Source organism: Anolis carolinensis, unplaced genomic scaffold (assembly GCF_035594765.1).
Source record: "Anolis carolinensis isolate JA03-04 unplaced genomic scaffold, rAnoCar3.1.pri scaffold_7, whole genome shotgun sequence".
Taxonomy (NCBI): domain Eukaryota; kingdom Metazoa; phylum Chordata; class Lepidosauria; order Squamata; family Dactyloidae; genus Anolis; species Anolis carolinensis.
The window spans coordinates 292,496-316,152 of NW_026943818.1; the positions used below are offsets into that span (position 1 = coordinate 292,496).

The 23,657-nt window shown below is 46.1% G+C and overlaps 1 protein-coding gene across 1 annotated transcript in view; it reads left to right on the plus strand.

The window, feature by feature from the left end:
- Window positions 1-23,657, plus strand: part of dab2ip (DAB2 interacting protein) — a 120,115-nt gene that overhangs the window by 50,254 nt on the left and 46,204 nt on the right.

Here is a 23,657-nt window from a genome sequence, read left to right on the forward strand (position 1 = left end):
GAGGTGTCAAGGGCTTGTCGGGGTGGAAGGAGAGTGTCCGTTTGTGGGTGTTCGGCTCAGGATGGTGATGATGGGTGAAGCCTGAAAACGGCGGTGTCTTGAGGCGGTGTTGGGCTTTATTTTCCTAACAATGCAAGCGATGTATATCCAGTTGAGGCTTGTGTCCGTTGTGATGTGGACGTGTGAGGTGTCAAGGGCTTGTCGGGGTGGAAGGAGAGTGTCCGTTTGTGGGTGTTCGGCTCAGGATGGTGATGATGGGTGAAGCCTGAAAACGGCGGTGTCTTGAGGCGGTGTTGGGCTTTATTTTCCTAACAATGCAAGCGATGTATATCCAGTTGAGGCTTGTGTCCGTTGTGATGCGGAGGTGTGCAGCGTCAAGGGCTTGTCGGGGTGGAAGGAGGGTGTCCGTTTGTGGGTGTTCGTCTCAGGATGGTGATGATGGGTGAAGCCTGAAAACGGCGGTATCTTGAAGCAGTGCTGGGCTTTATTTTCCTAACAATGCAATCGATGTATATCCAGTTGAGGCTTGTGTCCGTTGTGATGTGGATGTGTGCGGCGACAAGGGCTTGTCGGGGTGGAAGGAGGGTGTCCGTTTGTGGGTGTTCGGCTCAGGATGGTGATGATGGGTGAAGCCTGAAAACGGCGGTATCTTGAGGCAGTGCTGGGCTTTATTTTCCTAACAATGCAATCGATGTATATCCAGTTGAGGCTTGTGTCCGTTGTGATGTGGATGTGTGCGGCGACAAGGGCTTGTCGGGGTGGAAGGAGGGTGTCCGTTTGTGGGTGTTCGGCTCAGGATGGTGATGATGGGTGAAGCCTAAAAACAGCGGTATCTTGAGGCAGTGCTGGGCTTTATTTTCCTAACAATGCAATCAATGTATATCCAGTTGAGGCTTGTGTCCGTTGTGATGTGGACGTGTGAGGTGTCAAGGGCTTGTCGGGGTGGAAGGAGAGTGTCCGTTTGTGGGTGTTCGGCTCAGGATGGTGATGATGGGTGAAGCCTGAAAACGGCGGTATCTTGAGGCAGTGCTGGGGTTTATTTTCCTAACAATGCAAGCGGTGTATATCCAGTTGAGGCTTGTGTCCGTTGTGATGTGGACGTGTGAGGTGTCAAGGGCTTGTCGGGGTGGAAGGAGAGTGTCCGTTTGTGGGTGTTCGGCTCAGGATGGTGATGATGGGTGAAGCCTGAAAACGGCGGTGTCTTGAGGCGGTGTTGGGCTTTATTTTCCTAACAATGCAAGCGATGTATATCCAGTTGAGGCTTGTGTCCGTTGTGATGCGGAGGTGTGCAGCGTCAAGGGCTTGATGGGTCAGAAGGAGGTTGTCCGTTCATGGTTCTTCGTCTCAGGATGTGCTCTGCCCAATGGCACCTAGTGACGATGGCCGAAGCCCAAATCAAGCTGGGCTCAATTTCCTAACAATGCAAGCGATGTATATCCAGTTGAGGCTTGTGTCCATTGTAACATGGACATGTGTGGCGTCAAGGGCTTGTTGGGGCAGAAGGAGAGTGTCCATTTGTGGGTCTTCGGCTCCGGATTTGCACCCGGTGACGATGGCCGAAGCCCGAATCAAGCTGGGCTCGATTTCCTAACAATGCGAGCGATGCATATCCAGTTGAGGCTTGTGTCCGTTGTGAGTTGGAGGGCGTGGGATCATGGGATCGAACGTGGCTTTGGGACCAAGCCTTTGGAGAATAATTAATAGTGCGATAGATGGATTTGGAACAACGTGCAATGACTACCAGAGTGGCCTGGATCACGATTGCGGGTGGCGTGGTTTTAATAGTCACTGTAATGTTTACTTAATTGTGTATTGTTGTTAAGGCACTGCATGGTTGCCTTGAGTTGAGAGGAGTGGGATATAAATACGGTAAGGTGTGGGCACCTTGGAAGGAAGGTCTCCTGGCCCTGCCCCACCCACCTCCCCACTTCCCAAGTTTGCTCCCAGTGACCCACATTCCGAGCCTCTTGTTCTTTTTTTCCCTGGGGTCAGAACATATATAGATATATAGATATAGATATATATAATAGATCTAAGAGATGCCTACATCCATATGGTCATAGATTTGGACGAGACCCTCAAGGGCCACCCAGTCCAACACCCTTATTATGATACCAAGCAAGAGGACACCATTAAAGCTCTCCTGACAGATGGCCAACCAACTATAGAACAGATACAGATAGATAGATATAAGAACTTCCCGACAGATGACCAACCAGCTATAGAGCAGATATAGATAGATCTAAGAGATGCCTACATCCATATGGTCATAGATTTGGACGAGACCCTTATTATTATACCAAGCAAGAAAACACCATTAAAGCCCTCCTGACAGATGGCCATCCAGCCATAGAACAGCTATAGATAGATAAATACAAGACACCTCCCAACAGATGACCAACCAGCCATAGAGCAGATATAATAGATCTAAGAGATGCCTACATAAATATGGTCATGGATTTGGAAGAGACCCTCAAGGGCCACCCAGTCGAACACCCTTATTATTATACCAAGTAAGAAGACACTATTAAATCCCTCCTGACAGATGGCCATCCAGCCATAGAGCAGATATAATAGATCTAAGAGATGCCTACATAAATATAGTCATGGATTTGGAAGAGACCCTCAAGGGCCACCCAGTCCAACACCCTTATTATTATACCAAGCAAGAGGACACCATTAAAGCTCTCCTGACAGATGGCCATCCAGCCGTAGAATAGCTATAGATAGATAAATACAAGACACCTCCCAACAGATGACCAACCAGGCATAGAGCAGATATAATAGATCTAAGAGATGCATACCTACATATGGTCATGGATTTGGAAGAGACCCTCAAGGGCCACCCAGTCCAACACCCTTATTATGATACCAAGCAAGAGGACACCATTAAAGCCCTCCTGACAAATGGCCATCCAGCCATAGAACTGCTATAGATAGATAAATATAAGATACCTCCCAACAGATGACCAACCAGCCATAGAGCAGATGTAGATATAAGAGATGCATACTTACATATAGTCATAGATTAGGATGAGACTCCCAGGGGCCATGCAGTCCAACACCCTTATTATTATGCCAAGAAAGAAGAAACTATTAAAGCCCTCCCAATAGATGGCCAACCAGCTATAGAACAGATATAATAGATCTAAGAGATGCATACATCCATATGGTCATAGATTTGGAAGAGACCCTCAAGGGCCATGCAGTCCAACACCCTTATCATGCCAAGCAAGAAGACACCATCAAAGCCCTCCCAATAGATGGCCAACCAGCTATAGAACAGATATAGATAGATAGATAGATAGATAGATAGATAGATAGATAGATAGAAGAACCTCCTGACAGATGACCAACCAGCCATAGAGCAGATATAGATAGATCTAAGAGATGCATACCTACATATAGTCATAGATTTGGAAGAGACCCCCAAGGGACACCCTTATTATGCCAAGCAAGATGACACCATCAAAGCCCTCCTAACAGATGTCCAACCAGCCAGGGATCGAAGGGATTTGGTAAAGTGAGATATTTATTTACATCGGCTGTTATTGTTTCGTACTATGGTTTCTGCAATTTGTAGTATTTCGTGTCTTTGCACCTTTGGGTGACTTGTAAGCCACCTGAGTCTCTCTGGGAGATGGTGGTGGGATACAAATACACTATTATTATTATTATTATTATTATTATTATTATTATTATTATTGGCAGCCAGACCGGCTTCTTGCTGACCGACTGACTGCCTCGGAAGCCACACTGGCTTCGAACCCTAAGGACTAAAAGGAGTCTGGCGCCCGACGTAGCACAGAGCTTATTATTATTATTATTATTATGGGTAGCCAGACCAGCTTCTTGCTGACCGACTGACCGCCTCGGAAGCCACAGTGGCTTCAAACCCTAAGGACTAAAAGGAGTCTGGTGCCCGACATAGCTCAGAGCTTATTATTATTATTATTATTATTATTATTATTATTATTATTATGGGCAGTCAGACTGGCTTCTTGCTGACCGACTGACCGCCTCGGAAGCCACACTGGCTTCGAACCCTAAGGACTAAAAAGAGTCTGGCGCCCGACGTAGCACAGAGCTTATTATTATTATTATTATTATTATTATTATTATTATTATTATTATGGGCAGCCAGACCGGCTTCTTGCTGACCGACTGACCGCCTTGGAAGCCACCCTGGCTTCGAACCCTAAGGACTAAAAGGAGTCTGGCGCCCGACGTAGCTCAGTGCAATATCCTCTCTCCACCGGTGAAGAAATCGAATGCAACAGCTTGGGGAGGGCATATCTGCGGAGCCATATCTGGCATTGTGATGGGGAGAGGATCGAGGCTGCGGGCATTGTCTCTCTCTCCTTGCGTGTATGTGTGTGCGTCCTTTGGGGCTGTGACACACACACAAACACTGTGTGTTGTGTGCATGACCGCCCGGATATCATGTCTTGTTTTTATCGCAATGCCTTTTGCTCATTCCTGGGTCCGAGAGGTTTCCAGGCTACGACTTCAAGGCATCCTGGTTGGAGTTGCGATTTGGTGTCAGCTGTGCTTTCTCTTTTCGACTCCACTTGGGCTTCAGATGAAGCCGGGAGTCCTCGTTTCCTATCAACTTCCCTTCCAGGGTCTCGCTCGGGTTTTATGAGCTTGACCACACCCCGCCCTCCTTCTCTGTATTCAGAGATTAAAGATTTATTTATGTGCCTGCAAATAAACAAGTGCCCGAGATTGCTCCGGGAACGGGACCGCACTCGCTCTGTTCTGGGCTGGAGCACACCTTTTGCAGACGTGGCAGACAAGCAAGCAAGCAAGCGTGGACTCCATCTTGTTGTGGGCGGTTGTGCAATCTCCCTCGGCATCTCCCTCCAACGCCTTTTGTCGCGCGGCGTGTGGGTCGTGGGCTTCGGAGGCCCGGAAGACAAAGAGGGTCTCGCGGACGCTTCCCTTGCTCGCTCGCTTGGGTCTCTGCAAAGCCCGCCTTTCCTAATGTTATGTATCTGGAACGAATGCGCTGCCGTGTTCCGAGCCCCACGAGCATTGCGCTGGCTCCTCCACCCCAAGCCCCCTCCCACATGACAGATGCTTTCCCACCCCACACCGTCTCTTGACACATCGCTAAGTATCTCCCACCTGCGGCCTTCCAAAGTGACCTCTGCAATCTTGAGATACCTAGGAAATTATGAGATTCCCATATAATTTCTTTTAGGTTATCAAATGGGAACGATTTATATAAGTCTGGGGGCCTGAGGGAGGGAGGAAACCTATGCTGAAGGTCTGGATGTCACTGGTCAGAGTCCTGGAGGACTTTGATGAGCGTTGACGGGACCCCCAGGGGTCATCTAGACCAACTTCAGTCCTCTCTCCAGGTGTTTTGGATTCCCAACTCCCATAACATGGGTATGAAGATGATCCCTTGGTTGACTCAAGTGTCCAGTTCCAAGAGGACCAAGCCATGGGCCAACTTCAGCCCTCCTTCTAGGACTTTTGGACTTGGACTCCCATAACTTGGGTATGCTGATGATCCTTTGATTGACTCAAGTGTCCACTCTCCAGAGGGCAAAAACATGGGCCAATTTTGGCCTTCCTACCATGTGTTTTGGAATCCATCTCCCACAACGTTGGTATGGAGATGATCCCTTGCTTGACTGACGTGTCCACTCCCAAGAGGACCAAGGCATGGGCCAACTTCGTCCTTTCTTCCATGTGTTTTGGACTCCATCTCCCACAATTTGGGTATGGAGATGATCCCTTGGTTGACTTAAGTGTCCACTCCCAAGAGGACCAAGGCATGGGCCAACTTTAGCCTTCCCTCTGGGTGTGGGTATTCTGACGATCCCTTGGTTGACTCGAGTGTCCACTCCTAAGAGGACCAAGGCATGGGCCAACTTGGGTCCTCCCTCCAAGGATTTTGGACTCCAGCAATGTGGGTATGGAGATGATCCCTTGGTTGACTGACGTGTCCACTCCCAAGAGGACCAAGCCATGGGCCAACTTCGGCCTTCCCTCCAAGGATTTTGGACTCCAGCAACGTGGGTATGGAGATGATCCCTTGCTTGACTCAAATGTCCACTCCCAAGAGGACCAAGCCATGGTCCAACTTGGGTCCTCCCAACTTGGGACTCCAGCAACATGGGTATGCAGATGATCTCTTGGTTGACTGACGTGTCCACTTCCAGGTGGACAAAGGCATGGACCCACCTCATGAAACCAAGGCCATCTCTGGAGATGGTTTGGTGCCTACTGCTGTTGACATTTCTCCAGGGATCCAGCCCAAATCCCTCGTCTTGTCCATTCCTGTGTCCAGGTCTTCTCTGACGGATCGAGTGTCCAGCACCCTGGACAGTGCCTTTGAAGCTCAGACCTTCAGCTGGACTTGCAAACCACAACCAAGATGGTATTGACCGCCTTCCAGTGTTGGACTCAAAAACATCCCTTCCCAGCAACTCCCATAACATGAGTATCCAGAAGATCCCTTGATTGACGCCCATAACATGGATATGCAGATGATCCCATGATTGACATGTCCAGTTCCAAGATTGACATGTCCAGTTCCCTGGGGGTCTCTGGTATCTTCCTCCTCTTTGCTTTCCATTTCCATTTATTTCCCTGCGTTTTCTTTCTTTTTTTCTCGCCTAAGCTCAAACGGTTTAATTTACTGCATCGATCCCATTCTCGGAGCCTCGTCTGCCGAGATCTAATTTGGAAGGAAGCGGCGCTTAATTACCACGGGCCTCCCCGTCCTTGCATCCCAAGTGGTCAGCCCCGCTTTTCTCAGAGACAGACGTCCTCTGAGCTCACCATTGCGGCGGTCAAGCGGGTCTGGGAAGGACGCGGCCGCGCATTGATTAATCCCGGGACAGAGCGGCAAGGGGCACCAAGGGGTCATCTAGTCCCACCCTCCCAAGAAGGTCGACATCAGAATGACCGTCACAGTAATGACCGCGATGCCCACTCTTTCCATCCCTGAAAGGGCACAATCACAGCATCGTAAGAGTTGGAAGAGACCCCCAAGGGCCATCTAGTCCCACCCCCTTCTGCCATATAGAGGAAGACCTCAACAAAGCCCTCTTGACAGGTGGCCAACCAGCCATAGAGCAGATATTATAGATCTAAGAGATGTGTACATACATATGGTCATACATTTGGAAGAGAACCTCATCCAGTCCAACTCCCAAGCAAGAAGACACCATCAAAGCCCTCCCGACAGATGGCCAACCAGCCATAGAGCAGATATAGATAGATAGATAGATAGATAGATAGATAGATAGATAGATAGATAGATATGACACCATTAAAGTCCCCATAACAGATGGCCAACCAGCTACAGATCAGATATAGATAGAAGACACCATCAAAGCCCTCCCAACAGATGGCCAACCAGCCATAGAGCAGAGATAGATAGATAGATAGATAGATAGATAGATAGATAGATAGATAGATAGATAGATATGACACCATTAAAGTCCCCATAACAGATGGCCAACCAGCTACAGATCAGATATAGATAGAAGACACCATCAAAGCCCTCCCAATAGATGGCCAACCAGCCATAGAGCAGAGATAGATAGATAGATAGATAGATAGATAGATAGATAGATAGATAGATAGATAGATAGATATGACACCATTAAAGTCCCCATAACAGATGGCCAACCAGCTACAGATCAGATATAGATAGAAGACACCATCAAAGCCCTCCCAACAGATGGCCAACCAGCCATAGAGCAGAGATAGATAGATAGATAGATAGATAGATAGATAGATAGATAGATAGATAGATATGACACCATTAAAGTCCCCATAACAGATGGCCAACCAGCTACAGATCAGATATAGATAGAAGACACCATCAAAGCCCTCCCAATAGATGGCCAACCAGCCATAGAGCAGAGATAGATAGATAGATAGATAGATAGATAGATAGATAGATAGATAGATAGATATGACACCATTAAAGTCCCCATAACAGATGGCCAACCAGCTACAGATCAGATATAGATAGAAGACACCATCAAAGCCCTCCCAACAGATGGCCAACCAGCCATAGAGCAGAGATAGATAGATAGATAGATAGATAGATAGATAGATAGATAGATAGATAGATAGATATGACACCATTAAAGTCCCCATAACAGATGGCCAACCAGCTACAGATCAGATATAGATAGAAGACACCATCAAAGCCCTCCCAATAGATGGCCAACCAGCCATAGAGCAGAGATAGATAGATAGATAGATAGATAGATAGATAGATATGACACCATTAAAGTCCCCATAACAGATGGCCAACCAGCTACAGATCAGATATAGATAGAAGACACCATCAAAGCCCTCCCAACAGATGGCCAACCAGCCATAGAGCAGAGATAGATAGATAGATAGATAGATAGATAGATAGATAGATAGATAGATAGATATGACACCATTAAAGTCCCCATAACAGATGGCCAACCAGCTACAGATCAGATATAGATAGAAGACACCATCAAAGCCCTCCCGACAGATGGCCAACCAGCCATAGAGCAGGAAGAGAACCTCATGGGCCATCCAGTCCAACTCCCTTATTATACCGGGCAAGAAGACACCATCAAAGCCCTCCCGACAGATGGCCAACCAGCCATAGAGCAGATATAGATAGATAGATAGATAGATAGATAGATAGATAGATAGATAGATATGACACCATCAAAGCCCTCCCGACAGATGGCCAACCAGCCATAGAGCAGATATAGATAGATAGATAGATAGATAGATAGATAGATAGATAGATATGACACCATTAAAGTCCCCATAACAGATGGCCAACCAGCTACAGATCAGATATAGATAGAAGACACCATCAAAGCCCTCCCGACAGATGGCCAACCAGCCATAGAGCAGGAAGAGAACCTCATGGGCCATCCAGTCCAACTCCCTTATTATACCGGGCAAGAAGACACCATCAAAGCCCTCCCGACAGATGGCCAACCAGCCATAGAGCAGATATAGATAGATAGATAGATAGATAGATAGATAGATAGATAGATAGATAGATAGATAGATAGATATGACACCATCAAAGCCCTCCCAACAGATGGCCAACCAGCCATAGAGCAGATATAGATAGATAGATAGATAGATAGATAGATAGATAGATAGATAGATAGATAGATAGATAGATATGACACCATCAAAGCCCTCCCGACAGATGGCCAACCAGCCATAGAGCAGATATAGATAGATAGATAGATAGATAGATAGATAGATAGATAGATAGATAGATATGACACCATTAAAGTCCCCATAACAGATGGCCAACCAGCTACAGATCAGATATAGATAGAAGACACCATCAAAGCCCTCCCAACAGATGGCCAACCAGCCATAGAGCAGAGATAGATAGATAGATAGATAGATAGATAGATAGATAGATAGATAGATAGATAGATAGATATGACACCATCAAAGCCCTCCCGACAGATGGCCAACCAGCCATAGAGCAGATATAGATAGATAGATAGATAGATAGATAGATAGATAGATAGATAGATAGATATGACACCATTAAAGTCCCCATAACAGATGGCCAACCAGCTACAGATCAGATATAGATAGAAGACACCATCAAAGCCCTCCCAACAGATGGCCAACCAGCCATAGAGCAGATATAGATAGATAGATAGATAGATAGATAGATAGATAGATAGATAGATAGATATGACACCATCAAAGCCCTCCCAACAGATGGCCAACCAGCCATAGAGCAGAGATAGATAGATAGATATGACACCATCAAAGTCCCCATAACAGATGGCCAACCAGCTATAGATCAGATATAGATAGAAGACACCATCAAAGCCCTCCCAACAGATGGCCAACCAGCCATAGAGCAGGAAGAGAACCTCATGGGCCATCCAGTCCAACTCCCTTATTATACCGGGCAAGAAGACACCATCAAAGCCCTCCCGACAGATGGCCAACCAGCCATAGAGCAGATATAGATAGATAGATAGATAGATAGATAGATAGATAGATAGATAGATAGATAGATAGATAGATATGACACCATCAAAGCCCTCCCAACAGATGGCCAACCAGCCATAGAGCAGATATAGATAGATAGATAGATAGATAGATAGATAGATAGATAGATAGATAGATAGATAGATATGACACCATCAAAGCCCTCCCGACAGATGGCCAACCAGCCATAGAGCAGATATAGATAGATAGATAGATAGATAGATAGATAGATAGATAGATAGATAGATATGACACCATCAAAGCCCTCCCAACAGATGGCCAACCAGCCATAGAGCAGATATAGATAGATAGATAGATAGATAGATAGATAGATAGATAGATAGATAGATAGATAGATAGATATGACACCATCAAAGCCCTCCCAACAGATGGCCAACCAGCCATAGAGCAGATATAGATAGATAGATAGATAGATAGATAGATAGATAGATAGATAGATAGATAGATATGACACCATCAAAGCCCTCCCGACAGATGGCCAACCAGCCATAGAGCAGATATAGATAGATAGATAGATAGATAGATAGATAGATAGATAGATAGATAGATAGATAGATATGACACCATCAAAGTCCCCATAACAGATGGCCAACCAGCTATAGATCAGATATAGATAGAAGACACCATCAAAGCCCTCCCGACAGATGGCCAACCAGCTATAGAGGAGATATAAATTGTTAGATTGATATAAGACACCCTCAAAGCCCTCCCGACAGATGGCCAACCAGCCATAGAGGAGATATAGATAGATAGATATGACACCATCAAAGCCCTCCTGACAGATGGCCAACCAGCCATAGAGGAGATATAATAGATCTAAGAGATGCATACATACATATAGTCATAGATTTGGAAGAGAACCTCATGGGCCATCCAGTCCAACTCCCTTATTATACCGACCAAGAAGACACCATCAAAGCCCTCCCGACAGATGGCCAACCAGCCATAGAGGAGATATAAGTAGATAGATTGATATAAGACACCATCAAAGCCCTCCCGACAGAGGGCCAACCAGCCATAGAGGAGATATTGATAGATCTAAGAGATGCATATGTTCATATAGTCATAGATTTGGAAGAGAACCTCATGGGCCATCCAGTCCAACTCCCTTATTATACCGAGCAAGAAGACACCCTCAAAGCCCTCCCGACAGATGGCCAACCATGATTTTACAAATTAAGCAACAAAACATCATGTTTTACAACAAATTTGACAGAAAAAGTAGTTCAAAACGCAGTAATGTTATGTTGTAATTACTGTATTTACGAATTTAGCACCAAAATATCATGATGTATTGAAAACATTGGCTACAAAAATGCGTTGGATAATCCGGAATGTTGGATAAGTGAGACTCTACTGTATATATATACCAAACTGCATCTGTATTATCAGTCCGCTTGACTCTATGCTATCCTATACCCAACGTGTATTATTATTATTATTATTGATAATAATTTGCAACTTTTCCTCTCTTCAAAGCGACTCGTGCGCCGGAGCCACCCCCGTGTTTGTTTGTAGACATGTTGTGCGTTCTTCGAGGCGTTCTTTCTGATAAAGAGAGAGCGATGCATTAATAAATAAACCCAAGTGCCGTGCTTAATTCAGCGCGACTGCAGGGCATCGGGGCGCCGGGATGGGTCCTTTCATCTCCTCCCATCGCGAAGCCTCTGCCTCGGGGAAGAGACTTAATGGAGAGCCTTGAAAGGACGATGGGAACAACGCCTTCGTTAGCGACTGGTTGTCTTACTCCTTAACCCGCGCGAGAGGGGTTCCCTTCCTCCAAAATAATAATATTTATATCTATATTCCGAAGGGGACTCGGGGGGTTCACAGTGCACATAACCATGTCAAACATTCAATGCCATTATCAGACATGCCACATATATAGACAGACACAGAGGCAATTTCACATTTTCCAGCTTCATGAGGCTATGCTCGATTCCGGCCACAGGGGGGAACTGCCGTTTCACTGTCCACTCGTGACACTGAGCCCTTAATAAGAGTACTTCCTCATTCCTTTCCGCACGCTGCTGGGAGTTTTTTTTTAATGGTGTCATAAATGAGTTAAATTAGCCTCCCCACATAAAGTGGTACCTAGAATTTAAATTAGTCTCCCCGCATAAAGCGGTATCTAGAATTTAAATTAACCTCCCCGCATAAAGCGGTACCTAGAATATAAATTAACCTCCCCACATAAAGCGGTACCTAGAATATAAATTAACCTCCCCGCATAAAGCGGTACCTAGAATATAAATTAACCTCCCCGCATAAAGCGGTACCTAGAATATAAATTAACCTCCCCGCATAAAGCGGTACCTAGAATTTAAATTAACCTCCCCGCATAAAGCGGTACCTAGAATTTAAATTAACCTCCCCGCATAAAGCGGTACCTAGAATTTAAATTAACCTCCCCGCATAAAGCGGTACCAAGAATATAAATTAACCTCCCCGCATAAAGCGGTACCTAGAATTTAAATTAATCTCCCCGCATAAAGCGGTACCTAGAATTTAAATTAACCTCCCCGCATAAAGCGGTACCTAGAATTTAAATTAGCCTCCCCGCATAAAGCGGTACCTAGAATTTAAATTAACCTCCCCGCATAAAGCGGTACCTAGAATTTAAATTAACCTCCCCGCATAAAGCGGTACCTAGAATTTAAATTAGCCTCCCCGCATAAAGCGGTACCTAGAATTTAAATTAACCTCCCCGCATAAAGCGGTACCAAGAATATAAATTAACCTCCCCGCATAAAGCGGTACCTAGAATTTAAATTAGCCTCCCCGCATAAAGCGGTACCTAGAATTTAAATTAGCCTCCCCGCATAAAGCGGTACCTAGAATTTAAATTAGCCTCCCCTCATAAAGTGGTACCTAGAATTTAAATTAGCCTCCACGAATAAAGCGGTACCTAGAATTTAAATTAACCTCCCCACATAAAGCGGTACCTAGAATATAAATTAACCTCCCCGCATAAAGCGGTACCTAGAATATAAATTAACCTCCCCACATAAAGCGGTACCTAGAATATAAATTAACCTCCCCGCATAAAGCGGTACCTAGAATTTAAATTAGCCTCCCCACATAAAGCGGTACCTAGAATTTAAATTAACCTCCCCGCATAAAGCGGTACCTAGAATTTAAATTAGCCTCCACGAATAAAGCGGTACCAAGAATATAAATTAACCTCCCCACATAAAGCGGTACCTAGAATATAAATTAACCTCCCCGCATAAAGCGGTACCTAGAATATAAATTAACCTCCCCGCATAAAGCGGTACCTAGAATATAAATTAACCTCCCCGCATAAAGCGGTACCTAGAATATAAATTAACCTCCCCGCATAAAGCGGTACCTAGAATATAAATTAATCTCCCCACATAAAGCGGTACCTAGAATATAAATTAACCTCCCCACATAAAGCGGTACCTAGAATATAAATTAACCTCCCCGCATAAAGCGGTACCTAGAATATAAATTAACCTCCACGAATAAAGCGGTACCTAGAATATAAATTAGCCTCCACGAATAAAGCGGTACCTAGAATTTAAATTAACCTCCCCACATAAAGCGGTACCTAGAATATAAATTAGCCTCCACGAATAAAGCGGTACCTAGAATTTAAATTAACCTCCCCACATAAAGCGGTACCTAGAATATAAATTAACCTCCCCGCATAAAGCGGTACCTAGAATATAAATTAACCTCCCCGCATAAAGCGGTACCTAGAATATAAATTAACCTCCCCACATAAAGCGGTATCTAGAATTTAAATTAATCTCCCCACATAAAGCGGTATCTAGAATTTAAATTAATCTCCCCACATAAAGCGGTACCTAGAATATAAATTAACCTCCCCACATAAAGCGGTACCTAGAATATAAATTAACCTCCCCGCATAAAGCGGTACCTAGAATTTAAATTAGCCTCCACGAATAAAGCGGTACCTAGAATTTAAATTAACCTCCCCACATAAAGCGGTACCTAGAATATAAATTAACCTCCCCGCATAAAGCGGTACCTAGAATATAAATTAACCTCCCCGCATAAAGCGGTACCTAGAATTTAAATTAGCCTCCCCACATAAAGCGGTACCTAGAATTTAAATTAACCTCCCCGCATAAAGCGGTACCTAGAATTTAAATTAACCTCCCCGCATAAAGCGGTACCTAGAATTTAAATTAATCTCCCCGCATAAAGCGGTACCTAGAATATAAATTAACCTCCCCACATAAAGCGGTATCTAGAATATAAATTAACCTCCCCGCATAAAGCGGTACCTAGAATTTAAATTAGCCTCCCCACATAAAGCGGTACCTAGAATTTAAATTAACCTCCCCGCATAAAGCGGTACCTAGAATTTAAATTAACCTCCCCGCATAAAGCGGTACCTAGAATTTAAATTAACCTCCCCGCATAAAGCGGTACCTAGAATTTAAATTAACCTCCCCGCATAAAGCGGTACCTAGAATTTAAATTAATCTCCCCGCATAAAGCGGTACCTAGAATTTAAATTAACCTCCCCGCATAAAGCGGTACCTAGAATTTAAATTAACCTCCCCGCATAAAGCGGTACCTAGAATTTAAATTAATCTCCCCGCATAAAGCGGTACCTAGAATTTAAATTAATCTCCCCGCATAAAGCGGTACCTAGAATTTAAATTAACCTCCCCACATAAAGCGGTACCTAGAATTTAAATTAACCTCCCCGCGTAAAGCGGTACCTAGAATTTAAATTAACCTCCCCGCATAAAGCAGTACCTAGAATTTAAATTAATCTCCCCGCATAAAGCGGTACCTAGAATTTAAATTAGCCTCCCCTCATAAAGTGGTACCTAGAATTTAAATTAGCCTCCACGAATAAAGCGGTACCTAGAATTTAAATTAACCTCCCCACATAAAGTGGTACCTAGAATTTAAATTAGCCTCCACGAATAAAGCGGTACCTAGAATTTAAATTAGCCTCCACGAATAAAGCGGTACCTAGAATTTAAATTAGCCTCCCCACATAAAGCGGTACCTAAGTTTCCTACTTGACAGATGCAACTGTCTTTTGAGCAGCGAGCTAGGCTATTAGTGGTTGGGAGCTCAATCCGACCTGGGCTGGTTTTGAACTCGTGACCTCTCGGTCTATAGTGATTTATTGCAGCTGGGTGTCATTGGATACTGTTTTTACAATCTGCCCTTTGGTGTTACTTTCTTGCATGCTTAGCTTGCTTATTTTGAATGACTTTTGGAGGATCGCTTGCACTGTTCAATATTAGTTCAATACACAGTCATGTTATGTTGTAATGACTGTATTTACGGATTTAGCACCAAAATATCACGATGTATTGAAAACATTGACTACATTGGATAAGCGAGACTCTACTGTACATGATGCAAAGCCTTGTTGGGTCAAGAGCCTGCAATTTGCCGGATTTGCATAATTCGGGGGCTGTCAAAGGCTCTGGCTCCCCGGCACAACCTCGGTGTCGCGCGCTGATTGGGTCGCACAACCCGGCCGTGGCCCCGGCATCGGAGTAACGAGGAAGCTCTTAAGGCGCCGAGGGCACAGAGAGTGTCGTTCTCGCCTGCGGTTTCCTTTTGCCGGATGCGCCTCCTCGCTCTCTCTCTCTCTCTCTCTCTCTCTCTGTGGGGAGACCGCAAGGGAAACCGAGGCAATCACGGCGGCCCAGACCGGAAGGCAGTGGCTTCGGAGGGAGGGGGGGCTTGTGGGTTCCCTTTGGGACTCCCCCCTCCCCCCCCCCCAGTCTCCCACCCATCTTTTAAAATAATACATTAGAAGCATGCCAAATGGCACTTCGGACCGACCGAAACGTTGCCAGGCTCAAATCCAGGCAGCAGGGGTGAGCTCCCACTGTTAGCCCCAGCTCCTGTCAACCTGGCAGTTCGGAAACATACAGACGCGAGTAGGTCAATAGGCACTGCAAGTAGTTGAACTTGCAAACTGAAAGGTCGGCGGTTCAAATTCAGGTAGCAGGGTGAGTTCCTGGTGTTAGCCCCAGCTCCTGCCAACCTGGCAGTTCGGAAACATACAGACGCGAGTAGATCAATAGGCACGGCAAGTAGTTGAACTTGCAGACTGAAAGGTCGGCGGTTCAAATTCAGGTAGCAGGGTGAGTTCCTGGTGTTAGCCCCAGCTCCTGCCAACCTGGCAGTTCGGAAACATACAGACGCGAGTAGATCAATAGGCACTGCAAGTAGTTGAACTTGCAGACTGAAAGGTCGGCGGTTCAAATTCAGGTAGCAGGGTGAGTTCCTGGTGTTAGCCCCAGCTCCCGCCAACCTGGCAGTTCGGAAACATACAGACGCGAGTAGATCAATAGGCACTGCAAGTAGTTGAACTTGCAGACTGAAAGGTCGGCGGTTCAAATTCAGGTAGCAGGGTGAGTTCCTGGTGTTAGCCCCAGCTCCTGCCAACCTGGCAGTTCGGAAACATACAGACGCGAGTAGGTCAATAGGCACTGCAAGTAGTTGAACTTGCAGACTGAAAGGTCGGCGGTTCAAATTCAGGTAGCAGGGTGAGTTCCTGGTGTTAGCCCCAGCTCCTGCCAACCTGGCAGTTCGGAAACATACAGACGCGAGTAGATCAATAGGCACGGCAAGTAGTTGAACTTGCAGACTGAAAGGTCGGCGGTTCAAATTCAGGTAGCAGGGTGAGTTCCTGGTGTTAGCCCCAGCTCCCGCCAACCTGGCAGTTCGGAAACATACAGACGCGAGTAGATCAATAGGCACGGCAAGTAGTTGAACTTGCAGACTGAAAGGTCGGCGGTTCAAATTCAGGTAGCAGGGTGAGTTCCTGGTGTTAGCCCCAGCTCCTGCCAACCTGGCAGTTCGGAAACATACAGACGCGAGTAGATCAATAGGCACGGCAAGTAGTTGAACTTGCAGACTGAAAGGTCGGCGGTTCAAATTCAGGTAGCAGGGTGAGTTCCTGGTGTTAGCCCCAGCTCCTGCCAACCTGGCAGTTCGGAAACATACAGACGCGAGTAGATCAATAGGCACTGCAAGTAGTTGAACTTGCAGACTGAAAGGTCGGCGGTTCAAATTCAGGTAGCAGGGTGAGTTCCTGGTGTTAGCCCCAGCTCCCGCCAACCTGGCAGTTCGGAAACATACAGACGCGAGTAGGTCAATAGGCACTGCAAGTAGTTGAACTTGCAGACTGAAAGGTCGGCGGTTCAAATTCAGGTAGCAGGGTGAGCTCCCGCTGTTAGCCCCAGCTCCTTCCAACCTGGCAGTTCGGAAACATACAGACGCGAGTAGATCAATAGGCACTGCAAGTAGTTGAACTTGCAGACTGAAAGGTCGGCGGTTCAAATTCAGGTAGCAGGGTGAGTTCCTGGTGTTAGCCCCAGCTCCTTCCAACCTGGCAGTTCGGAAACATACAGACGCGAGTAGGTCAATAGGCACTGCAAGTAGTTGAACTTGCAGACTGAAAGGTCGGCGGTTCAAATTCAGGTAGCAGGGTGAGTTCCTGGTGTTAGCCCCAGCTCCCGCCAACCTGGCAGTTCGGAAACATACAGACGCGAGTAGGTCAATAGGCACTGCAAGTAGTTGAACTTGCAGACTGAAAGGTCGGCGGTTCAAATTCAGGTAGCAGGGTGAGCTCCCGCTGTTAGCCCCAGCTCCTTCCAACCTGGCAGTTCGGAAACATACAGACGCGAGTAGGTCAATAGGCACTGCAAGTAGTTGAACTTGCAGACTGAAAGGTCGGCGGTTCAAATTCAGGTAGCGGAGGTGAACTCCCGGTGTTAGCCCCAGCTCCCGCCAACCTGGCAGTTCGGAAACATACAGACGCGAGTAGATCAATAGCTACTGCAAGTAGTTGAACTTGCAAACTGAAAGGTCGGCGGGTTCAAATCCAGGTAGCGGGGTGAGCTCCTGGTGTTAGCCCCAGCTCCTGCCAACCTGGCAGTTCGGAAACGTGCAGACGCAAGTAGATCAATAGGTACTGCAAGTACAGTAGAATCTCACTTATCCAACATAAACGGGCCGGCAGAATGTTGGATAAGCGAATATGTTGGATAATAAGGAGGGATTAAGGAAAAGCCTATTAAACATCAAATTAGGTCATGATTTTACAAATTAAGCACCAAAACATCATGTCATACAACAAATTTGACAGAAAAAGGTGTTCAATACGCAGTTATTCTATGTAGTAATTACTGTATTTACGAATTTAGCACCAAAATATCACGATGTATTGAAAACATTGATTACAAAAATGCGTTGGATAATCCAGAACGTTAGATAAGCGAGTGTTGGATAAGTGAGATGCTACTGTAGTTGAACTTGCAAACTGAAAGGTTGGCAGTTCAAATCCACGTAGCGGGGTGAGCTCCCGGTGTTAGCCCCAGCTTCTGCCAGCCTGGCAGTTCGGAAACATGTAGACACGGGTAGATCAATAGGTACCGCACCGGGGGTGGGAGAAGGAAAGAACTCTCGTCTGTTGGAGGCAAGTGGGCCAGCTTGATTAGCATTGAATGGCCTCGCAGCTTCAAGGCTTGGCTGCTTCCTGCCCTGGGAGAATCTTTTGTTGGACGGTGATTAGCTGGCCGTGATTGTTGGCCAGCTTCATTAGCATTGAATAGCCTTGCAGCTTCAAGGCCTGGCTGTTTACTGACTGAAATAATCCCTTGTCGGACGGTGTTAGCTGGCCCTCATTGTTAGTCAACTTGGTTTGCATTGAATAGCCTTGCAACTTCAAGGCCTGGCTGTTTACTGACTGAGGGAATCCTTTGTTGGACGGTGTTAGCTGGCAATGATTGTTAGTCAACTTGGTTTGCATTGAATAGCCTTGCAACTTCAAGGCCTGGCTGTTTACTGACTGAGGGAATCCTTTGTTGGACGGTGTTAGCTGGCAATGATTGTTGGTCGTCTTGGTTTGCATTGAATAGCCTTGCAACTTCAAGGCCTGGCTGTTTACTGACTGAGGGAATCCTTTCTTGGATGGTGTTAGCTGGCAATGATTGTTAGTCAACTTGGTTTGCATTGAATAGCTTTGCAGCTTCAAGGCCTGGCTGTTTACTGACTGAGGGAATCCTTTCTTGGATGGTGTTAGCTGGCAATGATTGTTAGTTATCTTGGTTAGCATTGAATAGCCTTGCAGCTTCAAGGCCTGGCTGTTTGCTCCCGGCGGGGACGACAATCCTTTGTTTGGCAAGTGTTAGCTGGCCCTGATTGTTTCCTGTCTGGGATTCCCCTGCTTTTCTGACTATGGTTCTTTATTTACTATTTACTTTATATTTATTTACTGTTTGAGTGGTGACTTTCCTGTTCCTTTGCATTCCCTTACTTTGGAAGAGAGCCCCACAGAGCATGCGCGGAGTGCGGGGCGGGGCTCGGGAGAGGAGAAACCAGGAGGAGGCGGCAAAGGGGGCGGGGCTTTGTGGCGCATGCGCGGTGCGGAGGGCGGCGAGAAGGGAGAGAAAGGCGGCGGCGTTCGTGCTGAGGCGACCATGGGAGGCGTCGGCCGAGCCTTTCCCGCCCCGGGCTCCCAGGTAGGCGCCCGAAAACAACGCCTTTCCCCGTCCCGGGCCTGGTGGGCCGCGCCGAGCCTGCGTTTTCCTAGCCGCGGTCTCTTTCCTTCTCCTGAGGCGACGGTTTTGGGAGGCCCCGCCCACAGGCCCTGGGAAGCCCCGCCCACAGGCCCTGGGAAGCCCCGCCCACCGAGCACAGCAGGCCTGGGCCCAACTTGGGCCCTCCCTTCCTCCAGGTGTTTTGGACTCCAACTCCCACAATTCCTAACAGCCGGTAGGCTGTTAGGAATTGTGGGAGTTGGAGTCCAAAACACCTGGAGGAAGGGAGGGCCCAAGTTGGGCCCAAGGCCTGCTATATCCCATACTATCTCTGTAGTGAGATATTTATTATTATTATTATTGAGGCTGGATGGCCATCTGTCATGGGTGCTTTGATTGTGCTTTTCCTGCATAATGGCAGAATGGGGTTGGACTGGATAACCCATGGGGTCTCTTCCGACTCTATAGTATTATTATTATTATTATTGACACAATGACAGTATGACACAGGAAACGAAGTATATTATTATTGTGGTTGTTATTACTGAGGCTGCATGGACATCTCTCGGGGGTGCTTTGATTGCGCTTTTCCTGCATGAAGGCATAATGAGGTTTACAGGTCTCTTCTAACTATTATTGTTGTTTGTGTTGTATGGTTCTAACTATTATTGTTGTTTCTATTTTTATTATAATGGCTGGGTGGCCATCTGTTTGGGGTGCTTCGATTGTGCTTTTCCTGCAGAATGGGGTTGGACTGAATGGCCCATGGAGTCTCGTCCAACTCTATTATTATTATTATTATTATTATTATTATTATTATTATTATTATTATTATTGGGGCTGGTTGGCCATCTTTCGGGGTGCGTTGATTGCGATTTTCCCGCATAATGGCAGAATGGGATTGTACTGCGTGGCAATTGGGGTCTTAGCTGGATGGCCATCTCATGGGGTTGCTTAGATGGTGTTTTTCCTACATAATGGCAGAATAGGATTGGACTGGATGGCCCATGGGGTCTCTTCCAACTCTATTATTATTATTATTATTATTATTATTATTATTATTATTATTATTGAGCCTGGGTGGCTATCTGTCAGGGTTACTTTGATTGTGTTTTTCCTACATAATGGCAGAATAGGGTTGGACTGTATGGCCCATGGGGTCTCTTCCAACTCTATTATTATTATTTTTTATTTTTTATTATTATTATTATTATTATTGAGGCTGGGTGGCCATCTGTCGGGATTACTTTGTGTTTTTCCTACATAATGGCAGAATGGGGTTGAACCTGATGGCCCATGGGGTCTCTTTCAACTCTATTATTATTATTATTATTATTATTATTATTATTATTATTATTGAGGCTGGGTGGCCATCTGTCGGGGTTACTTTGATTGTGTTTTTCCTACATAATGGCAGAGTAGGGTTGGACTGGATGGCCCATCAGGTCTCTTCCAACTCTATTATTATTATTGAGGCTGAGTGGCAATCAGTCGGGATTGTTGTTGTTATTATTATTATTATTATTGAGGCACGGTGGCCATCTGTCGGGATTACTTTGATTGTGTTTTTCCTACATAATGTCAGAATAGGGTTGGACTGGATGGCCCATGGGGTCTCTTCCAACTCTATTATTATTATTATTATTATTATTATTATTATTATTATTATTATTATTATTATTGAGGCTGGGTGGCCATCTGTCGCGGGCCACCCACCTCTCCTTGGTCACCTTCTCGTCTCCTCTTTGACTCTTGTTTCGTTCCAGAACAATCCAGCGATTTTCCTCTCTCTCGTCGGGGAGAGAAGTTCTTCTCGTTTGCAGCGCATTAAAAAGAGCGGGCTGCATATTATATATATGTGTGTGTATATATATTATGTATGTACGGTTCATAATATATTCTTTCTGTTCCAGCATTTGCAAAACAATTCATGTGATGGCTCTTTTATAGGGCATGTTTTATTTATACCGCCGTGCGCCGCTTGCACTCGTAAGCCGCTTTGGATCTCTTGCCCAGAATGTCGGGTTAGAAGCAAAGGGCGATAATAAATATGAAGCTTTATAAATAGCAGTCCTTCCCAAACCCAGGGGTCATGCGTACCCTGCAACGAGCAGAGCTGTCGCCCGGGGCCCCCCAGAATGCGCGCGGACCCAGTCGGGCTGCAAATGCCTTGGGCAGCTGCAACCAGGAATCGGAGCAGAGGACTGTGCGCATTGCTGAGGGGGTCAGGGTTGTATTCAGCTCTGAAGGAACATCTGTCCCCGTTGATAAAGAGAAGGAAGCTCTAACAACATTTCACCCAGCACCATACCAGTGTCCGGTAGCTCTATCTCAGAACATCTAAATACTCGTATTTTTCACTCCTTCCTTTCTCAAGCCTAAGCTGGCTTCTCGGGAAAACTCCCTCTCAAGAGAAATGGACCTTTTGCTTCTTTCACTTTAATAAATAATAATAATAAAACTTTATTTATACCCCGCCACCATCTCCCCGCGGGGACACGGGGCGGCTTACATGGGGCAAAGGCCCAAACAACATAGAACAAAACATAAACAACACAATACAAATCACACCATAAAAGATAAAACAGTAATACAACATATCAATCAAAACAAAAATACAGGATAAAAAATTGCATTTAAAACACATAAATGGTAAAATCGCAATAAAAACGGGATAGATTATTATTTTCACTTTCATGCAGATGAGGTCTGAAGCCAACCCCACATAATTTAAGTCCGTCCAAGGAGCCATGAGATCATGCCGAATGCACCTGGGCTTCAAGGTTTTATCACAGATTATCTCAGAATGTCTAATTAGTTGTACTTTTCACTCCCTCCCTTCTCAAGCCTAAGCTGGCTTCTCTGGAAAACTCCCTCCCTCATGCCAAATGCACCGGGGCCTCAAGATCTTATCACGATTCTCTCAGAATGTCTTAAATATTTTTCACTCCCTCCTTTCTCAAGCCTAAGTTGGCTTCTCGGGAAAACTCCCTCTCAAAAGAAATGGACCTTTTGCTTCTTTCACTTTCACGCAGATGAGGTCTGTAGCCAACCCCACATAATTTAAGTCCGTCCAAGGAGCCATGAGATCATGCCGAACGCACCTGGGCTTCAAGGTCTTATCACAGATTCTCTCAGAATGTCTAATTGTATTTTTCACTCCCTCCTTTCTCAAGCCTAAGCTGGCTTCTCGGGAAAACTCCCTTCCAAGAAATTGACCTTTCGCTTTGTTCAATTTCACGCAGATGAGGTCTGAAGCCAAGCGCTAATTTAAGCCCGTCCAAGTAGCCATGAGATCATGCCAAACACTCCTGGGCTTCAAGGTCCTATCACGGATTCTCTCGGAATGTCTAATTAGTTGTATTTTTCACTCCCTCCATTCTCAAGCCTAAGCTGGCTTCTCGGGAAAACTCCGAAGAGAAATGGACCTTTTGCTTCTTTCACTTTCCCCGGTTGCTGTACTTCCTCATTCCTTTCCTCATGTTTTGCTGGCAGTTTTATGGTGTTGTAAATTAGTTAAATTAGCCTCCCGCATAAAGCGTACCTAAATTTCCCTACTTGACAGATGCAACTGTCTTTCGGGGCTGCATAGCTCAACAGCAAGCCGGGCTATTTAGTGGTCGGGGGCTTAACCCGACCCGGGCTTTGAACTCATGACCTCTCGGTCAGTAGTGATTTATTGCAGCTGGTTACTAGCCAGCTGCACCACAGCCCGGCCCAAGAGTTACTCCGAAACCCTTCCGTCCTGTGCCTGGAAACCGTACAACGGGAAATAATCTCTGCCCAGGAGCGTGGTCCTGCTTCCGCCTCCTCCTCCCATCCTTTGCCTCTCCTTGGCACTCGCCGTGCCATCAATCAGAAAGGGGCAGAGATGCGTGTGAACAACGTTGTACCTGGTGGCGGCGGCGCATCCTGGGGGACCCTTGGCAGAAGGCAGGCGCGCCTCGGGCAGGTTTTATGGGGCCCTGTCAGATAACAGCGGGGAACACAAATTATGGCACCGGAGGTGGTGTCGCCTCCTTATCTGTCCTCGTCCTGCCACCGAGGAAGCTGGCATGGCTGGTCGGAGCGAGGGGGGAGGCCCACTCAGCGTGGCAGGCGGGTGATTAATTTGTC